At 45.9% G+C, this 18,762-nt stretch overlaps 1 protein-coding gene across 1 annotated transcript in view; it reads left to right on the top strand.

Annotated features, from left to right (window-relative positions):
• Positions 1-18,762, top strand: part of LOC126283469 (uncharacterized) — a 379,338-nt gene that overhangs the window by 109,708 nt on the left and 250,868 nt on the right. The gene's annotated exons all lie outside the window — the stretch shown is intronic.

Genomic DNA, 18,762 nt, shown 5'->3' with positions numbered 1-18,762 from the left:
CAGGCAAGCAGCTCTCCCTCTCCAGGACTGACTCAAGGCACAGCCCGAGCAGGCAGATGTGGGATACATGTTGTCCTCTCAGAGACGCGCCTGGATACAGTAGTACGTAGAGTATTTGCCCGCTAAGGGTAAAGGTTCCTGGTTCGATTCCTGGCCAGGCAGTTTTAATCTAGCAAGACGTTTCAGATCAGCACACATTCCACTGCAGAGGGAAAACACATCCTGGAAACACGCTCTAGGCTGCAGCTAAGCCATTTCTACGCTCTACCCTTCCAAGAGTGCATATCCCGCATGGTATGCCTGAGGACTGCGAAGTTTGGTTTGGAAGGTAGGAGAAGAGGTACAGGTGGAAGTAAAACAGTGAGGGCAGGTCGTGCCTCGAGACTGGATAGCTCGGTCGATACAGCATTTATCCGCGAAAAACAAAGATTTCAAACCGGTTCACACTCCGCTCCAGAGTGAAAATTCGTGCAGAGGTCATTTCCATTATATTTGCATCGCATACCACTCAATAAAAATCACGCGGTGCTGCGTCGGTAACTCCTCCTAGTAGATTTACGGTCTACCACCTAAAATTCAGCCACCTTACCGCAAAAATGATTATTCTCAACAAACCATAAGGCGGTTCAGCTGACCACTGGCAACGCCTTCGGCTGTGACAAAAGCAACTTGCTGACGTGTGCCCGCGCATGCTCCTTACAATCTTGTTCACTCGTCTGCGCAAGCTGCTCTCATACCTAACTCTGTCTGTTCAGAGTTCTAATGACCTCTTTCCTGTCTGGACTACTTCCTCACGAAATTTGTAAAGGCCAGTTTCATTTTGACCAGCATGTACAGTACTGTCCATTAACATTGCTACACCACGAAGATGACATGCTACAGCCGCGAATTTTAACTGAGAGGAAGAAGATGCTGTGATAAGCAAATGATTAGCCTTTCAGAGGATTCACTCAAGGTTGGCGCCGGTGGCGACGCCCACAACGTGTTGATATGAGGAAAGTTTCCAACTGATTTCTCATGCACAAACAGCAGTTGACCCGCGTTGCGTGGTGAAACGTTGCTGTGATGCCACGTGTAAGGAGGAGAAATGCGTACCATCACGTTTCTGACTTTGATAAAGGTCGGATTGTAGCCTATCGCGATTGCGGTTTATCGTATCGCGACATTGCTGCTCGCGTTGGTGGAGATCCAATGGCTGTTAGCAGAATATGGAATCGGTGGGTTCAGGAGGGTAATACGGAACACCGTGCTGGATCCCAACGGCCTCGTATCAGTAGCAGTCGAGATGACAGGCATGTTATCCGCATGGATAACGGATCGTGCAGCCACGTCCTGATCCCTGAGTCAACAGATGGGGACGACAACCATCTGCACGAACAGTTCGACGACGTTTGCAGCAGCATGGACTATCAGCTCGGAGACCATGGCTGCGGTTACCCTTGACGCTGCATCACAGACAGGAGCGCCTGCGATGGTGTACTCAACGACGAACCTGTGTCCACGAATGGCAAAACGACATTTTTTCGGATGAATCCAGGCTCAGTTTACAGCATCATGATGGTCGCATCCGTGTTTGGCGACATCGAAAGCACATTGGAAGCGTGTATTCGCATCGCCATACTGGTGTGATGGTATGGGGTGCCATTGATTACAAGTCTCGGTCACCTCTTGTTCGCACTGAGGGCACTTTTAACTGTGGACTTCACGTTTCAAATGTGTTACGACCCATGGCTCTACCCTTCATTCGATCCCTGCGAAACCCTACATGTCAGCAGGATAATGCACGACCGCATGTTGCATGTCCTGTACGGGCTTTTCTGGATACAGAAAATGTTCGACTGCTGCCCTGGCCAGTACATTCTCCAGATCTCTCACCAATTGAAAGCGTCTGGTCAATAGTGGCCGAGCAACTGGCTCGTCACAATACGCCAGTCAGTACTCTTGATGAACTGTGGTATCATGTTGAAGCTGCATGGGCAGCTGTACCTGTACACGCCGTCCAAGCTCTGTTTGACTTATTGCTCAGGCGTATCAAGGCCGTTGTTCTGGGTACTGATTTCTCAGGATCTATGCATCCAAATTGCGTGAAAATGTAATTACATGTCAGTTCTAGTATAATATATTTGTCCAATGAATACCCGTTTATCACATGTATTTCTTCTTGGTGTAGTAATTTTAATGGCCAGTAGTGTATTTCTGTTGTCAACGGCGAGTGTGAAACGACGGGAAAGGGCATTAATTCAATGTCAGCTTGTAACCACCTTCAAATCCCTAACCCGATAGTAGCGATTCAAGAAAAGACATTTTAAATTGTTTTTACCAGTGCTGGTAATTATTTATTGGCTGACTTGCTACCAGCTTCACCCATTTTCAGAAGCCACGTATTACAGAGGTAAAAAAAAGTTACGATTGGATGCGTCATATGCGGATAACGAAGATATCAATAATAATGTGGTCCATGTGTTATTTTTGTACTTGGATATATTTGGTGTGGACGGTCTTTGTATGTCATCACACTTTATATTTAGCTCAGATCAGCGTTAAAGCAAGTTAAATTGAAATTAAACCTTGTAGTAGTACATGTAGCCCGCCCGGCTAGCCGCGCGGTCTAACGCGCTGCTTCCGGACCGGCAAGGCGTGCCGGTCCCCGGCACGAATCCACTCGGCGGATTGGTGTCGAGAGGTCTCGTGTGCCGGCCATCTACCTCGACGAATGCTGGCTGGTTCCCCTTATTCCGCCTCAGTTACCCTATGTCGGCGATTGTTGCGCAAACACTGCCTCCACGTACGAGTGTACCATAATTACTCTATCACGCAAACATTTGGGACTACGCTCGTCTAGTATGAGACGTTCCCGGGGGGAGGGGGGGGGGGGGGGCACCTCTGAGGCGGTGTGGGGCGGCGGTGGGGTGGGTGGACTGCTGTGGCCTGTTGTGGGGTTGTGAACCACTGAGGGCTACGGCGGCACGAAGCCTGCCCGTCGTTTCTAGGTCCCCGGTTTCAGTACACAATGTTGATGTATTAACATAATACATGTCTTAATTGTGGTACCTTCGGTACCCATCATGATATGATCCACGTGACAACGATATTTGATATACAACGGAGAATTTGCCCTCGTTGGAACTCACTGCTTGTCACCACTGGCGTATTTTTCATAGGTGTTATATAAATTTATTAATCTCCAATTTACATCGCTATTGGCCGGCCACTGTGGCCGAGCGGTTCTAGGCGCTTCAGTCCGGAAGCACGCAGTTGCTACGGTTGCAGGTTCGAATCCTGCCTCGGGCATGGATGTGTGTGATGTTCTTAGGTTAGTTAGGTTTAAGTAGTTCTAAGTTCTAGGGGACTGATGACCTCAGACGTTCAGTCCCATAGTGCTCAGAGCCATTTGAAGATCACTATTGCATCAGTATTACTAACTATATCCATTGAGAGGCATAGTGTTCTTTTACATATTTGAGAGCTGCAAGAAGCGACATATCAAAAGCCTTTCTGGATAGCAGCCTGCACAGGATACTGATAAAGGTTTTTCAGTTCAATACAGCACTTCTTTCGCATTTAGCAATGAATAGCTTCTCATTTTTCAAATTCTAGCTACGAATTTTTCTTTTTCTCTATTACGACTCGAATGACTTTCTCGGGCTCGGGCCTCATAGCACCAAATCTATTTAGAGACATCGTCTAGGCAGCTGACTAGATTAGACTACCGTATGCAAAAATCGTCTGGCGCGAAGTAAACATCCTGCCACGTGAAGCTAGTAAACTTCCGCTGCAACATGCAGTCCTGCTAGTGCATTATTTTCGAGCATGAGGCAATCTACTGGCGCTGACGAACGTTGCTTGACACTCCCATGCTAGAGAAGTCACAGGGGACGTTTTAGTAGAAACGAGGCGCTTTTGGATTGTCTGCCATCAATAACAATTTATTCTCAGTTTCCATCTTAACCGTGTTTCGTATGTTGTGCCTTTATTGTTGAGCAGATGATACCCCTACGAAGGATGTTTACATTAGAATAACGCACTCTAAAAAAAAACAACTGTTGTCAGCAGACTGAAATACGACCAGAGTCGAAAATATCATTGAAGAGACGCTAACGGCTTGTGAGGTATCAGTGTGAACTGCACAATGAGCCCCTTATTTGGCAAAATCATGTACGAGAAAATAAGGCAGAATGTTGGCCACCATACTGGGGAAGAACTAAGTGGGTTTGGACAGAACAGATCCTGTACAGACAGCTAGTGGAGAAATTTATAGCAGCAGGGGAGGGGTTACACATTATTTTCGTAGTTACAGCAAAAGCTTATGACTCGGTCCCTACCATAAACCTGCGGGAGGCTCTGAAAGTTATGGGTGACCATCCGTTACACATTATTGTTGAAATGTGCAGTGGTAATAAGGCATAGGTTAAAAGAGCGTCGAAATTACCAGAACCCATAAATGTCACAAAGTGCCTAAGACAAGTTGCAGTATGTCACCCACCTTGTTCAATTTATACGTACAAGTAGCTCTCCGAGGATGTAAGAACAGCTGCTGAGGAATGGCCGTCATTGTTAATGATGTACAGTTGTATTTACTAAGATTTGTTGATCCAGCCATTCCAACACAATATGTTGAGTTTATTATGCGATGTCAGGAACATAACAAATGGGGACTACAAGCAAGTCTAACAAAAATGGAGTATCTGATAGTGAACAGTGAAACTGACGGAGCAGTTATGAGACAGATAGCAAAATTCAAATATGTACAACGATGTGTTGTCAAGAGTAAATTGAGTAATACAGTAGTAAAATACAGAATATAATAAAGAAAAAAAGTAGTAGGGTGTATAAATTCTTTTTGGTGAGACAAGAACAGTTCGGAAAACAGTAAGAAAAGTATGGGCAACCTAATGGTTGACTCTCTTCTCTGCTATGGATCAAAATTTAAATGCTGACCTGAAAAGAAATGGATTATTGACAGAATTTCAAGACCCGACAGAAAAGCAAATGATCAAGTAATGAAGACAAATGAAACATTGATAGAACTGAAAGAATATCACTAAACTATTATTGAAATTTATTGAGAATGCCAAATCATCGGTAGCTGAAGAAAATTTTTGAAGAGAAACACTCTGACACATGGAGACGTAGCAAACTAGACGTTCTTGGAAAGACTGCATCCTCAGAACAACGAAGAATCGTGTTGCACGCAAGGAAGATGCTCCGAGTAGTGACACTTGCAGAAGATAACAAAAATACAGCAAAATGTTATTAATAACTGATCCTTGTATTAATTAATCCCGTGTGGTAATAACATTAAGGGAAATACTGTAGCCTTCATCCCCTATCGGATTAATCCGAGAAAAAGAATCTTATTTCAAGCTGGATCCAGTGAAATTTTGTCACCAGCTGCTTTGATATTACTATGCTATAAGTAAGAATGGCATCATACTTTTATGGAACAATATTTATAATGGATTAAACCTCTACGTCGCAAATTAACCTTTCAACGTCTAAATATACTTGAGAATTCATCTAATATTTCCAGAAAATCTACGTGTCAAGCCGCTCCAGTTCGGTTGGCTTTCCATGTGATACCGCTGCTGCCATCTTTCTATTTTTGCCCAGTAAATGGAAGTATTTCGCAACGTTGCAGTGGATATGTGGTGGTGAAATAAAGTGTACTTGTTTATTAACTGCAGAGTCATTGCATACTGCGTAGTTCAGTTGATATAGGACGATAATTATGACGTTAACTGCCCCTTTGCCGGCCGGTGTGGCCGTGCAGTTCTAGACGCTTCAGTCTGGAACCACGTGACCGCTACGGTCGCAGGTTCGAATCCGGCCTCGGGTATGGATGTGTGTGATGTCCTTAGGTTAGTTAGGTTTAAGTAGTTCTAAGTTCTAGGGGACTGATGACCACAATGTTAAGTCCCCTAGTGCTCAGAGCCAATTGAACCACTTTTAAACTGCCCCTTTCCTCAATGCGAACGAGACGCTCAATTCCATTCCTCCCTTCAGCCAGTAAGAGATTTTTATAACATAAATGAACAGTGCAGCTATATCTACCGCAGTTTCTTTGCTTCAGTCATTAATTTCAAGGAAACGTATTCGTCGTTTTTGTAGTGGAACGGTCAAGGAATTCTTGTCTGTTTCTAACGTGACGGAAGGGTATATTTAAAAGTCACCATGGATAAGCCATTGCTGGAAACACAATTTTCACGTGGTTAAGACGAATTTATAATTGTTATTACTTCCTAATGAGGAAACATTAGCGTATTTTCCAGCCAAACAAAGGAAAAGTCTCAGTTAGGTAATAAGAAGCCCAAAGAAGGCCAAGCCAAAGTGTAAATAGAAAGACGTTGTAACAATTGCTGCTGACATTTGAGACTCTTTTTAAACATATACTCTGGCAAAAAGATATTGAGCTTTCATCTTGAAACCACAGATTGTTCTCTTTCTGTCTGTGGCTTATTTTTGCTCGGTGGGATTTGAACCTACTGTATCTGAAAGCACACAGTTTCACAGGCATACCCCACACTTGGTCGTGTAAAAAAGTCTCGTTACTAATATACAGACGCGTTGGTTTGACGTCTGTGCACGTTGATTCTTAATGCGAAAAGAAAAGAGAGACGTGTGTAAGACGGCCTAAAAATGAGACTAAACCGTCAGTTTGCAAGACGACTGTCTTTCAAATTTACACAAAGTTACTACGAAATCAGGGCAGGGTGTTCTTACTAAATACGTGATACTGCTTTAGGAAACGGGCAGACCATCACAGCAGCAGTTGCCACTACGTATTCATGCAACGCAGTAGCGTTAAGTTGGGTCAGACAGCGACTGTACTCCTATGAAGCGAAGCCCTGAAGCTTACGCGTGCGTGCACATTACTGCGGTCTCAAACAGCCGGCTGCGCCAAAAACCGGCGAGGCGAGGGAAAGCGACGGGCGGATTGCTTGGACAAGGGAGGGGGGGGGGGGGGGGGGCACAGAGGGGCAGGGGTAGCCTTCAGCCGGCGGGGATCAGGTTGCATCCCGACCACCTGCGCTACGGGACGGGCTGTCCAAGAATGAGTAAGTGAACAGAGTACAGTAGCAGGCGGCGCCGACAGACAGTGATTCGGGAATGGCAGGCACCTGACAGCGAAAAATGCTGATGCGACGTTGCGACCTGACTACAAAAGTGGCTCTGAGCACTATGGGACTTACCAACTGAGGTCATCAGTCCCCTAGAACTACTTAAACCTAACTAACCTAAGGACATCACACACACCCATGCCCGAGGCAGGATTCGAACCTGCGACCGTAGCGGTCGCGCAGTTCCGGACTGAAGCGCCTAGAACCGCTCCTGACTACACCCGCAGCGATTGCTTTCAAGTACATTTATTGTAAGTCCACCTTGACAGTCTACAAATAAAATCATATTAGAGGATAGTATTTCTCGTATCTTATTACTAAGTAATTCTTTCTCCCTACAGCGGAGCGCATGAGACATTCAATATTTCTGTCAATGTATGTAAGCAGAAACTCCTGTTCCTTCTAATAAGTAAAAGATGATAGTTAATTTCGTCTGTAATTATTTTGTTTGTGTTCCTCATAATTTCACTACTATACGCACTAATATAGTCGCATCATATGTATGTGCACAGATGTCTAACATCATAAGCAAAGCGCATAAGCGTTTATACTCTTCAACGCCATGCGTAATACTTTGTTGACGGCCCTCTGAATCACTATTGGTCACGTTATATCCCATTGCATTCAGGTATAAAGGTATCCACGAATAAGAGTTTGTCTTATGTTGCCAGTCGTATGCCTTTCTCTGTATCACACACACACACTCATACACACACACACACACACACACACACACATATATATATATATATATATATATATATATATATATATATATATATACCGCGCTTGCGCAATATTGCAATACTAAAAGTCGGTGGGGTGTTTCGTATGTAAAACGTTTTGTAGATGAACTGCATGTTGCCATTTATTACAGAGAATATGACGGGATCATACAAGAAGTTCTGTGGTTTTTATATGGAAAACAGTCTCCAGAAAATCATATCATTGCTCCGCTACTGACTAATTGATCTGTCAAATAGTTTCGACTGGTGTTGTATCACAATGTATGTTGCTAACAACATAGCTCATCCACATATTTTAATGTCAATATGTTTGCGAACTCCCCCATAGAATTTAGTAGATGAAGTTCTGATAGAGAAATGTACGGTTTGTACACTCATGCTCATAAATTAAGGATAATTGCAGAATGTGGTACCACACAACGTGACACTACACAAAACTGCTGTTACTGTCTTTCAGGGGTGATGGAAAAGAGTAATTATACCAATTTGAGGAGAGGGATGTTGGTCCGGAAAAGACCCAGGCGAAAGGTGTAGTTGAAACTCGTTCTGATGCCACTAACAGTGGAATACGTGTACTTGTACTGTTGTTGCTAAGATTGTAGGGTAGGCAACTTTCAGAGGTGGTAGTATGGACCAAAACAACAAAAAAAGTTCAGTAAACATGGGCTCTAAAATGTATATGAAAAGAGCTATGAGCACTTCATCTTCGCTACTGTGAGACACTTCTACTGAACAAGTGTCCACAGGTCTTAAGTTATGCATTTTAGTGCCCATATTTACTGGACATGTTTTTCTCTTTGCTTTCTATAATATGGGAGGAGGTGGAATGCACCAAAACAAGAAAATATCGTCTAGTAAACATAGGCACTGAAGTGCACACCTTAATAGCTACGGGCACTTATTCAGTAGAAGAGAAGTGTCTGACAGCTTAGGTACACATTTGAGCACCATGTTTACTACACACGTTTTCTTGTTTTTGTGTAAGGAAACTGTTCTCACCCCATAGTCTGGAAAAGTATTTTTGGAACAGGCTTGTTTAGTCTCATCAATAGGGTGTACTTGTATTTATTGCTGGAATAGTATGTACCATCATAGCGGGGGACCAATATAATGCTTTCTTTGGACGTGCCAAAGACGTTTGCTTGTAAAAATCGTATAATTTTCTGATTAAGTGATCGTGATAATCAGCATAAAAATTTTAACACTGTGTAACTGCCAGTGGAGATATGTGAAACATACGTACAAGATGTCACGGTTAATGCCTAGATTTGCCGTAGTTTCCTAAAATTACACTGAAACGCCAAAGAAACTGGTATAGGCATGCGTATTCAAATACAGAGATATGCTAACAGGGAGAATAAGGCACTGTGGTCGGCAACACCTACGCCTTTATAAGGCAACAAGAGTCTGGCGCAATTGTTGGATCGGTCACTGATCCTATAATGAAAGGTAATCAAGATTTAAGTGAGTCTGAACGTGGTGTTATAATCGGCGCACGAGCGATGGAGTGGGAATTTTCCCGTACGACGATTTCACGAGTGAACCGTGAACATCAGGACTCCGGTACAATATGAAATGTCCGACATCGCTGAGGCCGGAAAAAGAACATGCAAGAACGGGACCAACGACTGAAGAGAATCGCTCAACGTTACACAAGCGCAAGCCTTTCTCAAGTTGCTGCAGATTTCAATGCTGGGCCATCAACAAGAGTCAGCGTGCGAACCATTCAACTGAACATCATCGATATGGGCTTTCGGAGCCGAAGGCCTACTCGTGTACCCTTGATGACTACACGATACAAAGCTTTATGCCCCACCAGGGCCCATCAACACCGACGTTCTAGTGTTGATTACTGGAAACACGTTGTCTGGTCGGACGAGTCTCGTTTCAAATTGTATCGAGCGGATGGAAGTGTACGGGTATGGAGACAACCTCGTGAATCCATATTGTTAAAACTGGAACTCCTCCAGCTGTACTTAAGATTTTGTATTTATGTGGCTACTAGTTTCGACGTTGCGTCAACGCCATCTTCAGGCCATAGAGGAACCAGGTTCCTTATAGGCACGTCGTTTACATAACCATGTCAGTAGCAAACGTCAAACACGTGAACTTCTTGCGTGCCTTTCGGAATGACTTAGCTTCCTAGTACGCTAGAAGTTCACGTGTTTGATGTTTGCTACGAACATGGTTCTGTAAACGACGTGCTTATAAGGAACCCGCTTCCCCTATGGTAGCACACTAGACTCGCATTCGACTGGACGACGGTTCATTCCCGCGTCTGGCCATCCTGATTTAGGTTTTCCGTGATTTCCCTAGATCACTTCAGGCAAATGCCAGGATGGTTCCTTCGAAAGGGCACGGCCGATTTCCTTCCCCATCCTTCCCTAATCCGAGCTTGTGTTCCATCTCTAAGGACCTCGTTGTCGACGGGACGTTAAACACTAATCTTCTCCTCCTTCCCCAATGGCCTGAAGATGGCGGTGACGCAACATCGAAACTAGTAGCCAAAGAAATATAAAATCTTCGAAACTAGTAGCCAAAGAAATATAAAATCTTAAGTACAGCTGGTCCGCCCTCGGTAGCTGAGTGGTCAGCGCGACAGACTGTCAATCCAAAGGGCCCGGGTTCGATTCCCGGCTGGTTCGGAGATTTTCTCCGCTCAGGGACTGGGTGTTGTGTTGTCCTAATCATCATCATTTCATCCCTCATCGACGCGCAAGTCGCCGAAGTGGCGTCAAATCGAAAGACATGCACCAGGCGAACGGTCTACCTGACGGAAGGCCCTCGTCACACGACATTTCATTTCATTTCAGTACAGCTGGAAGAGTTTCATTTCTAATAATAATTATCCCAGCTGTGTCCCATCATCATCCACCTTAAATATGGATGTAGGAAGACCATGAATCCATGGACCATGCATCTCAAAAGGGACTGTTGCAGCTGGTGGAGCCTCTGTAATGGTGTAGGGCGTGTGCAGTTGGAGTGATATGGGGTCCCTGATACGTCTCGATACGACTCTGACAAGTGACACGTACGTAAGCATCCTGTCTGATCACCTGCATTCGGACGTCTTGGGAAATTCCAGCAGGACAACCCGACACCCCACACGTCCAGAATTGCTACAGAGTGGCTCCAGGGACTCTCTTCTGAGTTTAAACACTTCGCTGGCCACCAAACTCCCCAGATACGAACATTATTGAGCATATCTGGGATGCTACGCAACGTGTTGTTCAGAAGAGACCTCCATCCCCTCGAACTCTTACGGATTTATAGACAGCCCTGCTGGATTCATGGTACCAGTTCCCTACAGCACTACTTCAGACATTAGTCGAGTCCATGCACTTCTCCGTGCTCGCGGGGGCCCTACACGATATTAGGCAGGTGTACAAGTTTCTTAAGCTCTTCACTGTTTAAGATGAGTGCCTGGTTGCTTTCTCAAATGAAGCCACGGTCGATTTACTTCCCCATACGTGTCCAATTCGATTTCGAGCTCTGTTTGTAGTGGTGGAGACCGTACTTTCAGCGCGAAGCTTTGTCCGTTACAGGTAATGATGTCGGACGTTATTACTATCGGTTGAGAGCCAAGGTGCTCACGCGAGGTGGAAAACAGTAGAGAGAGAGAGAGAGAGAGAGAGAGAGAGAGAGAGAGAGCTGTTGCCCTGGCGGAGGATGAGTGCAGTTCACTTTCGGTACCTCTCATTACGCTACGCTACGCAGCGGCACTTCCGAAGACGCAGGTTGCGAGTGTTAGTGCGAGCGCCTGGCATGGAGGGGCGCAGCTGGCCTGCAATCCGTGCACTAATTGCCGCTTCTGGCTGCACCTGCGCCCAACCTGAAGCAGAAAAAGTGGTCTCGCTTAGTCTCTCTCTGCTGGCGGTGGACCATTGCTCTGCTGCACTCGAAGGGGCAGACAGGGGTGGGACGGGTGCATGGGGGCTCAATCAAATATAATGCATATAATTTTAATTTTTGTCTCTGATTGTCCGGTTACGCAGTCTCGTAACCGGTTGGCCCTGAATAATACACTCCTGGAAATGGAAAAAAGAACACATTGACACCGGTGTGTCAGACGCACCATACTTGCTCCGGACACTGCGAGAGGGCTGTACAAGCAATGATCACACGCACGCCACAGCGGACACACCAGGAACCGCGGTGTTGGCCGTCGAATGGCGCTAGCTGCGCAGCATTTGTGCACCGCCGAAGTCAGTGTCAGCCAGTTTGCCGTGGCATACGGAGCACCATCACAGTCTTTAACACTGGTAGCATGCCGCGACAGCGTGGACGTGAACCGTATGTGCAGTTGACGGACTTTGAGCGAGGGCGTATAGTGGGCATGCGGGAGGCCGGGTGGACGTACCGCTGAATTGCTCAACACGTGGGGCGTGAGGTCTCCACAGTACATCGATGTTGTCGCCAGTGGTCGGCGGAAGGTGCACGTGCCCGTCGACCTGGGACCGGACCGCAGCGACGCACGGATGCACGCCAAGACCGTAGGATCCTACGCAGTGCCGTAGGGGACCGCACCGCCACTTCGCAGCAAATTCGGGACACTGTTGCTCCTGGGGTATCGGCGAGGACCATTCGCAACCGTCTCCATGAAGCTGGGCTACGGTCCCGCACACCGTTAGGCCGTCTTCCGCTCACGCCCCAACATCGTGCAGCCCGCCTCCAGTGGTGTCGCGACAGGCGTGAATGGAGGGACGAATGGAGACGTGTCGTCTTCAGCGATGAGAGTCGCTTCTGCCTTGGTGCCAATGATGGTCGCATGCGTGTTTGGCGCCGTGCAGGACTGCATACGACCGAGGCACACAGGGCCAACACCCGGCATCATGGTGTGGGGAGCGATCTCCTACACTGGCCGTACACCTCTGGTGATCGTCGAGGGGACACTGAATAGTGCACGGTACATCCAAACCGTCATCGAAACCATCGTTCTACCATTCCTAGACCGGCAAGGGAACTTGCTGTTCCAACAGGACAATGCACGTCCGCATGTAATCCGTGCCACCCAACGTGCTCTAGAAGGTGTAAGTCAACTACCCTGGCCAGCAAGATCTCCGGATCTGTCCCCCATTGAGCATGTTTGGGACTGGATGAAGCGTCGTCTCACGCGGTCTGCACGTCCAGCACGAACGCTGGTCCAACTGAGACGCAAGGTGGAAATGGCACTGCAAGCCGTTCCACAGGACTACATCCAGCATCCCTATGATCGTCTCCATGAGAGAATAGCAGCCTGCATTGCTGCGAAAGGTGGATATACACTGTACTAGTGCCGACATTGTGCATGCTCTGTTGCCTGTGTCTATGTGCCTGTGGTTCTGTCAGTGTGATCATGTGATGTATCTGACCCCAGGAATGTGTCAATAAAGTTTCCCCTTCCTGGGACAATGAATTCACTGTGTTCTTATTTCAATTTCCAGGAGTGTATTACTACGCAATCAGACTGCATAGAATAACAACAAAGAATGAAAGGAACTTTGCGTTAACACAATTAATTAATTAAGTCCCCAGCAACTATAAAAGCTACGAAACAAGAAAGCATAAGTGTAACTGTTCTGTGTGTGGAAGTGTAATTCAACGTACACATCTGGCACGGTTCTTCCTCAATACAACAAGATCATTTACAATGAAGTAATTAAAAAAAACAGAAATACTTTGATTTCACATCGAAACCAGAATTACACTCTAATACATGTACACAAGCAAGATGCTTTGTTGGCTGCACCTGTGACCAAGAGGCATTGTTATTTAGGACTGATATAAAAAAAAAATTCTTTACGTTCATATACATTGACGAAAAATACACTTTGATCATTACAACATCCCCAGTCGAATAACATAAGGTGTCTTGCCCAACAGAACAACTAGTACTCTATCGACGTCTCACTAACTTCTCAGCGGTAACTGCCAGTGGAGGCGGCTGAATAATACTATTTGGCGCAATCTCTGGCGCTGTGGCCGAGTGTAGCCACCTTTCACGGGGGAGGAACGACTCGAAAGGTCCGACCGAGCACCCACAGCTGCCGAACACATGCACGCAGCGCGCCACGTCCAACCTTCCGGCGAGAGTCGAAGTGAAACTCTGCAGACAGTAAATCTAGGCAAATGGCAGCGGTACAGACAAGAGAGGAGATGTACACCACTGGCCATTAAAATTGCTACACCAAGAAGAAATGCAGATGATAAACGGGTATTCAGTGGACAGATATATTATTCCAGAACTGACATGTGATTACATTTTCACGCAATTTTGGTGCATACGTCCTGAGAAATCAGTACCCAGAACAACTACCTCTGCCCGTAATAACGGCCTTGACACGCCTGGGCATTGAGTCAAACAGAGCTTGAATGGCGTGTACAGGTACAGCTGCCCATGCAGTTTCAACACGATACCACAGTTCATCAAGAGTAGTGTCTGGCGTATTGTGACGAGCCACTTGCTCGGCCACCATTGACCAGACGTTTTCAATGTGGACAATGTGCTGGCCAGGGCAGCAGTCGACATTTTCTGTACCCAGAACGGCCCGTACTGGACGTGCAACATGCGGTCGTGCATTCTCCTGCTGAAATGTAGGGTTTCGCAGGGATCGAATGAAGGGTAGAGCCACGGGTCGTAACACATCTGAAATGTAACGTCCACTGTTCAAAGTGCCGTCAGTGAGAACAAGAGGTGACCGAGACGTGTAACCAATGGCACCCCATACCATCAAGCCGGGTGATACGCCAGTATGGCGATGACGAATACACGCCTCCAATGTGCTTTCGATGTCGCCAAACACGGATGCGGCCATCATGATGCTGTAAACAGAGCCTGGATTCATCCGAAAAAATGTCGTTTTGCCATTCGTGCACCCAGGTTCGTCGTTGACTATACCATCGCAGGCGCTCCTGTCTGTGATGCGGCGTCAAGGGTAAGCGTAGCCGTGGTCTGTGAGCTGACAGTCCATGCTGCTGCGAACGTTGTCGAACTGTTCGTGCAGATGGTTGTTGTCTTGCAAACGTCCCCATCTGTTTGCTCAGGGATCGAGTCGTGGCTGCACGATCCGTTACAGCCGTGTGGATAAGATGCCTGTCATCTCGACTGCTAGTGGTACGAGGGCCTTGGGATCCAGAACGACGTTCCGTAATACCCTCCTGAACCCATCGATTCCATATTCTGCTAATAGTCATTGGATCTCGACGAACACGAGTAGCAGTGTGGCGATACGATAAACCGTAATCGCGATAGGCTACAATCCGACCTTTATCAAAGTCGGAAACGTGATGGTACGCATTTCTCCTCCGTACATGAGGCATCACAACAACGTTTCACCAGGCAACGCCGGTCAACTGCTGTTTGTGTATGAGAAATCCGTTGGAAACTTTCCTCATGTCAGTACGTTGTAGGTGTCGCCACCGGCGCCCACCTTGTGTGAATGCTCTGAAAAGCTAATCACTTGCATATCACAGAATCTTCTTCCTGTCAGTTAAATTTCGCGTGTAGCACGTCGTCTTCTTTTAATGGCCAGTAATGTAATTCATCAACGAAAATAATGGCTTACAAAACACTTGTTCGACCGTTTCATTAGTATTGCTAATCATTTTGGGACTCTTATCAGTTGCATTAACAGAAGCCTCAGAGAAAAGCGTTTCGTGTCGAGATTGTGTAGTCGGCGCGGAATCGTTACGGCGATGCTTAACAGACTGCAGTGGGAGACGCTACAAGACGTTGTGCGTCATGGAGAGGAAATTCCGAGAGCGTACGTTCCGGGAAGAGCCGGCTACACAGTACTGTCTCCCACGTATGTCTCGGGAGAGATAGTGGTACGTAGAGTACCCGCCTCCACATACCGTAAAGTAGTATAGACGTAGATGTAAATAAATTTTAAAAAAAGCATTAAAATATTCATTTTACTGTACTTTTTGTTTTTAACAACGAGCTAACGGAAGATTCAATTCAATGCCAACTGAAGATGGGCGCAAGACCGAAACGCGCCTGTAAATATAAAACGTGGTTGGTTGCTGCATTTTCTAAGGGAAGTAATATCTAGATCTGCATCTACATGGATACTCTGCAAATCACATTCAGGTGCCTGGCAGAGGGTTCATCGAACCACCTTCTCTATTATTCCAATCTCGTGTAGCGCGCGGAAAGAATGAACACCTAATCTTTCCGTATGAGCTCTCATTTCTCTTATTTTATTGTGGTGATCGTTCCTCCCTATGTAATCCGGTGTCAAGTAAATATTTTCACATTCAGAGGAGAAAGTTGGTGATTGGAATTTCGTGAGAAGATTCCGTCGCAACGAAAAACGACTTTCTGTTAATGATTACCAGCCCATATTCTGTATCATTTCAGTGAGACTCTCTCCCATACTTCGCGATATTACAAAACGTGCTGCTCTTCTTTGAACTTTTTCGATGCACTCCGTCACTCCTATCTGGTAAGGATCCCACACCGCGCAGCAGTATTGTAAAAGAGGACGGACAAGCCTAGTGTAGGCAGTCTCCTTAATAGATCTGTTACATTTTCTAAGTGTCCTGCCAATAAAACGCAGTCTTTGGTTAGCCTTCCCCACAACGTTTCTGTGTGTGTTTCCAATTTAAGTTGTTCGTAATTGTAATACCAAGGTATTTAGTTGAATTGACGGCTTTTACATCAGACTGATTTATTGTGTAACCGAAGTTTAACGAGTTCCTTTTAGTGGCTCGGAGCACTATGGGACTTAACATCTATGGTCATCAGTCCCCTAGAACTTAGAACTACTTAAACCTAAGGACATCACACAACACCCAGCCATCACGAGGCAAAGAAAATCCCTGACCCCGTTTCCTTTTAGTACTCATGTGGATGACCTCAAACTTTTCGTTATTTAGGGCCAACTGCCACTCTTCGCACTATTTAGATATTTTTTGCCGTTTGTTTTGATCTTCTGATCACTTTATTAGTCGATAAACGACAGCGTCATCTGCAAACAACCGAAGGCGGCTGCTCAGATTGTCTCCCAAATCTGTTGTATAGATAAGGAACAGCAAAGCGCCTATAACACTACCTTCGGGAACGCCAGAAAACACTTCTGTTTTACTCGATGACTTTCCGTCAATTACTACGAACTGTGACCTCGCTGACAAGAAGTCACAAATCCAGTCACATAACTGGGATGATATTTTATAAGCACGCAATTTCACTACGAGCCGCTTGTGTGGTACAGTGTCAAAAGCCTTCCGGAAATCCAGAAATACGGAATCGATCTGAAATCCCTTGTCAATAGCACTCAACACCTCACGCGAATGAAGAGTTAGTTTCCTTCGAGGTAATTCATAATGTTCGAACACAATATACGTTCCAAAGTCCTGCTGTATATCGACGTTAACGATATGGGCCTGTAATGTAGTGGATTACTCCTACTACTTTTCTTTAGTATTGGTGTGACCTGTGCAACGTTCCAGTCTTTGGGTACGGATCTTTCGTCTTGCGAACAGTTGTGTATGATTGTTAAGTATGGAGCTAATGAATCAGCATACTCGGAAAGAGACCTAATTGGTATAGATTCTGGACCAGAAGACTTGCTTTTATTAAATGATTTGAGTTGCTTCACTACTCTGAGGATATTTAGTTCTACGTTACTCATGTTGGCAGCTGTTCTCGAATCTAATTCTGGAATATTTACTTCGTCTTCTTTTGTGAAGGCATTTCGGAAGGCTGTGTTTAGTAACTCTGCTGTGGCAGCACTGTCTTCGGTACTACTTCCATTGCTATCGCGCAGAAAAGACATTGATTTTTTCTTGCCTCTTGCATACTTCACATACGACCAGAATCTCTTTGGATTTTCTGCCTGGTTTCGAGACAAGGTTTCGTTGTGGAAACTGTTATAGGCGTCTGGCGTTGAACTCCGCGCTAAATTTCGAGCTTCTGTAAAGCATCGCCAATCTTGGGGACTTTGCGTCTGTTTGAACTTGGCATGTTTGTTTCGTTGTTTCTGCAACAGTGCTCCAAAATTAAAAAGAATAATTGTGATGCACTTAAGGATTCATTGCTTGAAGCTTCGAAAATACAGTATCTTATAAGTTACTTTGCCTTAGAAAGCGCATTTCAAGTGCACTGAAATATATACAATCGTCTGCTAGTCAGACTATCGTCTCTCTGAGGAGGCCACAGTTCAACGCCAACAGCGCAGTGCCAAGAGCAGTATCGTCAATTGCGAAAGGAATGCGCGTCATTGTTTCTGCATAAGTGCAATCCGTGCGTGAGGCGTTCGCGACACCTGCAGAGAGCATCTTAAGTGAGAGAAGCGTGAACTCGGCGCTGTGGAAAGCTCGCTGGCGTACCTCCAGCGCAGTTCCTTGCCATGAATTCATTCTCCTGCGGACGAGAGTCGTGGAAACTGAGACTATTTTACGTCTGTACTGTAAGGAGAACGACAGATGACTGTCAAGAGTATGCGCTACTTGTGGATTTTGACAGATTATAATGGTAGTCTGAGCTACTGTGACTCCATGAAGTTCAGCTGCCATGATGGTAATGCTTGTCTGTGTTTGTATACAGAAAAATTCTTTCAAAACTACGCGTTAAAAATTGTCCAGGCGGACTCAAACCCTGTCTAATAAACGACATGTATCTGAAGATGAGGGTGTAAAGTCGAAACGCTTTGAAGCAAGAACGACAGATGTGGGTAATGACTGTCAAAGAATAGTATCCCTACCCGTTCATTCTCATAGGTTGTAGTAGCAGCAGCACCCCGTCTTCAGGCCGCAACTGGCCCATCGGGGCCATCCGACCGCCGTGTCACCTTCAGATGAGGATGCGTGTAGGAGGGGCGTGTGATCAGCACACCGCTCTCCCGGTCGTTATGAGGGTTTTCTTTGACCGGAACCACTACTATTCGGTCGAGTAGCTCCTCAATTGGCATCACGAG

The sequence above is a fragment of the Schistocerca gregaria genome, chromosome 1 (genome assembly GCF_023897955.1).
Source record: "Schistocerca gregaria isolate iqSchGreg1 chromosome 1, iqSchGreg1.2, whole genome shotgun sequence".
NCBI lineage: Eukaryota > Metazoa > Arthropoda > Insecta > Orthoptera > Acrididae > Schistocerca > Schistocerca gregaria.
Note: the sequence above shows the minus strand (reverse complement) of the source record. Positions and strands in the feature narration are given on the sequence as shown.